We start from the raw sequence: 5,267 nt of genomic DNA, 5'->3' as shown, positions 1-5,267 counted from the left end.
ACTTTTCACTTTTTGCAATAGGAAAACATTTTCATTTTTTTTTTTGATTCTCTTTGAAGTGGCACTTCTATATATTCTCTTTGAAGCCTAACATACAAACACAGTACCATGACAAACAAAATAATAATATAGATGGTTTGAAGTTTGAGCTTTGTTGCAGGGTATGCAGGGCAAGCAATGGTAAGTGCCTTGGCCACACCACGAAAGAAGTATAGAAAAGACACAGACTTCCAAAACAAGGTGCTTTCAACACTCATTTCTCATATATTATTACTGGTTTATCATTCTTCTTCCAGACATATTACATTCGAAATGTAAATACCCATAAATGGTAAAGTTAATTAAATTTAAATTGTGAAACTCTATAGACAAATTAAATTTCCTGCAGCGATTTGAAAACACGATTTAAATTCAAATTATAATTTCATTCCATAGATTCCTTTGATGATTATGATGATCGACATCGTTTTATGTCTTTTTCTATCCTGACACGGGGTGGCTGAGGCAAATAGAGTCAGTGTTCAATGGCAGGATGCCATTCTTGTTGTTTTCCTGTTTCTTTTCAAGTTATTTTTATTTCACTGGTCTTCATAAGAAACTGATGAGCTCAGGACTTTTTGTATACTCCTGTGAACAATAGTTACAACAACACACACACATAGAGCTAAATAGCAAATGGCATTTTAATTCAAATACTTCAACCAAATGCAACAATACCCATATTATAACATGAGGTCAGGGTGATCTGAATCTAGTTGGAGTCATTTGACTTAATTGATAATTCACTGCAAAAACTTCCAATCTGGGATTCGTTTATGGTAAGCTCACTCTACCTAAATAGGATGTGAGCTTTTGAAATTTGCTAGTGATTTAATACCTCTTATTTTGTTTACTCATCTCTGGCCATACTGGGGCACCACCTTGGAGGGTTTAGTGATGAACAAATCGACCCTAGTACTTATTTTTTGAGTCTGGTATATATTCTATCAGTCTCTTTCACCGAACTGTTAAGTTATGGGGATGTAAACAAACCAACACTGGTTTTCAAGTGGTGGGGAAGGGAGAAACATATGCACAAAGACACACACACAATGGGCTTCCATCCATCAAATTCACTCACAAGGTAGTGGTCACCAGGGCTATAGTAGAAGATATTTGCCCGAGGTACTGTGCAGTGGGACTGAACATGAAACCACATGGTTGAAAAGGAGAGAAGCTTCTTAACTACACTGCCTATTAGTGCTTGTGCCTATTAGTGTAGAAATACTTATTATTATTATTATTATTATAATTATTATTATTATTATTATTATTATTATTTTTCTTTTGTTTTAAATAAATTTTATCCTATCTTCGATTGTTTCAATGTCAGAAACCATGCTAATCCAGACACAGCTTGGCACAGTCTTCTCACTCACCAGCTCTGTTCAAACCGTCCAACCCATGCTAGCATGGAAAACGGATGTTAAATGATGATGATGATGATGATGATGTGAAAGTGAACCAATGTGAGAACTTCTCTATGGTTGATCAACTGGTTAGGAATAACAACCAAATACCTTTTTCAAATTAAAATCTGCTGACTTGGCAAAAAATAAAGACAATTTGAGAAGAACTTTTATACTTTTTTTGCCTCTTAGTTGCTTCAGTTACTGGACTGTGGTCATGCTCGGGCAATCAAACTGACCACAGCATTTATCTTTTTTTTTTAAGTCTGGTACTTATTCTATTGGTCTCTTTCACCAAACCACTAGATTATGGGGATGTAAACAAAACGACACCGGTTGTTAAGTGATGGGTGGGGGAACAAACAAACTCACGTGCGATGGGTTTCCATGTAGTTTCCATCAACCAAATTCATTTACACGGTATTTGTCAATCTGGGGACTATAGTAGAAGACATTTGCTCATACTGTTGTGCAGTGGGATTGAACCGAAAACCATGTGGTTACAAAGTAAGCTTCTTAACCACACACCCAAGCCTGTGTCTATGAAAATAAAGGTAGTGGTGGGGACAATCATGTCTAGAATATTCTTGATCTCAGAACTACCCAAACAAGGCTAACAACCCCCCAGCACCCACCAGCATCAGCATCAATAGCACCATAACCAGTGGTATTGGTAAATTCTATGGGAAATTTATTCTGTAATCCTTTATCAACACCTATGTTAATTTCAGTCGATAGAGATATATGTTACCACAAATCTTACTTTAAGGGATCAATTCCCATTAATAAAGACACTAGATTTTTTTTTCCCCACTTCTTTCTGTTCAGTCTATTTATTTGAGAGAAAATCAATATTCAGACAGAGAGAAAAACAGAAAGATAAGTGTCATGTGATCAATACCACTCTGTCCGAACAATAGTTATTCATCATTTGCTAACCTGTGCTAAGTCCAAAATCTGATAGACTAATGATGATGACTGTGGAGGAAAATAGATTACTTTTAGCTCCTTGACAGACGTCAGAAAATTCAGGCAACCTACACACAGACACACACACACACACACACATGTATAGTCCTTTTGTTGTGAGAGGCAACTAAAAGAGTTCACCAACAAGAAGGGCACCGAGTTGTATAGGCTCAATTCCTCCACCCCAAATCATACCATCACAGAAAATGGAGTGTAAAATAATGAGGGTAATATATAAGTGCCTCACATGAAACTCAGTGTATTTGATTCAGTTTTATTGCTAATGTGTATATACATATGTGTATGTATGCATGTGTGTGCATACATACACATATATATATATATATATGTATATATTTGTGTGTGTGTGTGTGTGTGTGTCTTTGTGTTTGTCCCCCTTTAAAACAATCAGTCCTGGGGTCCATTTGTTCAACAAAAAACCCTTCAAAGCAGTGACCCACCATGGCTGCAGTCAAATGACCAAAGCATGTAAAAAGTAAAAGACACACACACACACACACACACATACACGCAGAGGCTTGGGCATGGCTGTGTGGTTAAAAAACTTGCTTCCTAACCATGTGGTTTTGGGTTCAGTCCCACTACACAATATCTTGAGTAAGTATTTTCTGCTATAACCCTAGGCTGACCAAAGCCTTGTAAATACATTTGGTAGATGGAAAATAAAAGTAGGCTGTCATATTTTATCTCTCTTTCTCTCTCTCTTTATATATATATATATATATATGTGTGTGTATGTGTGTGCGCACATGCATATGTATATCTATGACTATCTATATGTGTGTGTGTGTTTTGTAGCTTGAGGCTTTATCCAAATCCCAGCTCTTTCCTGTGCAGAAATGCCCTTTCCTTGTATGATAACGAATGAATTTTGCTTGACTCTCGCAGTTCACCTAGGATTGTGCCAAAAGTTTGACAGGTGATGAATGAAAGGATGTAAACTGCGCAATAGATGTTCTATCACCAAGTCAGCCCATCATTGTCCAATTCTTGTGATCTCTACAAATTGCAGATGATCCAAGATAGTTTTATTTTTTTTACCCTTGTGATAACCTTATATTGGACGTCTTGCGACTAGGTTGAAGTCTTTCCGCAGTTGATGTCTCATTGTCTTCATGCTGTATTTTACTGTTGCTGACAACTGTGTTTGTATGGCAATGCTAGATGCAAATGGAGATACAATAGAAAGATGATGAATCATAAATCATACAATCGATTTGAAGAGTTGTGCTACGAGGTCTGCCTGATCTGCCAAATGATTTGTATTCACCTGTTGAATGAAATCAATACAAAGTTTTCTTGACAGCAACAACAGACACAGTTAGCTAAGTTAATATCTTCCTGAACATGAGTCCATTGCTATGTAAAGCAACAATATGAGATTTTCTTTTTTTTTTCAGATGACAATTGCATAAATTTATAAAATGTTGATGTATCTATCTCAAATGTCAAATAAAAGACAAAATTATAAAATATTTCATAGTTCATATCTCATAATATGTAATACAAATTAGTTAAGTTAGTTACTTGCAGCTATCTTGTAGATAGTTTTCATTTTCATTTTCATCATCATCATCATCATCATCATCATCATCATCATCATCATCATCATCATCCTCACCATCATCGTTGTTGTAGAATCCACTTCTCCACGCTTGCATGGATCAAATGAAATTTATTGAGGCAGATTCTCTACAAGTGGATGCTTTTCCTGTCACCAACACTCGTCTATTTGCAAGTAAGATAATATTTATCCCCCTCATAAGTTATTTGAACACCAACAGAACAATGGTTGGATATGTTTTCATGGAAGATTAGGAGAGGGTGTCGAAAAGTTCTTGGCTTTTGGTAAAAGAAAATACAGGAGGATTAGTTAATTATGATTTTATTTAATATATTCCCTTCTCAGATTCACAGACATATTGCAGTAGTCCTTCAGTTTTTCTAAGCCCTGTAAAAGAACTTGGAAGGTCGGGCCTCCAACCAACCCTTTTGCAATACCCTTAAAGCCAGGATCTTTTCAGCACCCCCTCATACAAATGAATGTCACTACTTGTATGATGGTGATGTTTGTTTACAATTAGCATGCAATACAAAGACAATGAGACATGAAAACACACACACACACACACTGGTCTTTCTGCCAATCAAATTCACTAACAAGGTTTTGTTCAGTCTCAGGCTAGAGTAGAAGACACTCACCCAAATTTCCATACAGTGGGACTGAACCCCAGACCACTTGGTTGCAAACTGAACTTCTTAACCACACAGCTATACGCACATGTATTTGCATAAAGACATATTTATGCAAATACACACACACACAAACACACACACATAAAATTTCATCTTTGTATTAAGATTTTTGACCAAGCCTATATATATATATAGACTGGCTCCTGTGCAGGTGGCATGTAAAATACACCATTTTGAGTGTGGCCGTTGCCAGTACCGCCTGACTGGCCTTCGTGCCGGTGGCACGTAAAAGCACCCATTACACTCTCAGAGTGGTTGGCATTACGAAGGTCATCCAGCTGTAGAAACTCTGCCAAATCATATTGGAGCCTGGTGTAGCCATCTGGTTCGCCAGTCCTCAGTCAAATCGTCAAACCCATGCTAGCATGGAAGGCGGACGTTAAACGAAGATGATGATTATGATGATATATACATGTGTGTGTGTGTGTGTGTGTGTATATATATATATATATATATGACATTTATATATGTAAAGCTATGCAGTAAACATAAAAACATATCAAATCTAGTTTTTCGTCCTTAGATTGAAAACAATGATGAAGAGCCTTAATCAATTTTCAGCCATCATTAGGG

General features: G+C 36.6%; 1 protein-coding gene across 1 annotated transcript in view; it reads right to left on the bottom strand.

The window, feature by feature from the left end:
• Positions 1 to 5,267, bottom strand: part of LOC106881088 (uncharacterized) — a 465,749-nt gene that overhangs the window by 196,519 nt on the left and 263,963 nt on the right. The window lies entirely within an intron of this gene.

The sequence above is a fragment of the Octopus bimaculoides genome, chromosome 13, assembly GCF_001194135.2.
Source record: "Octopus bimaculoides isolate UCB-OBI-ISO-001 chromosome 13, ASM119413v2, whole genome shotgun sequence".
NCBI lineage: Eukaryota > Metazoa > Mollusca > Cephalopoda > Octopoda > Octopodidae > Octopus > Octopus bimaculoides.
This window is presented reverse-complemented; position numbering and strand designations above follow the sequence as displayed.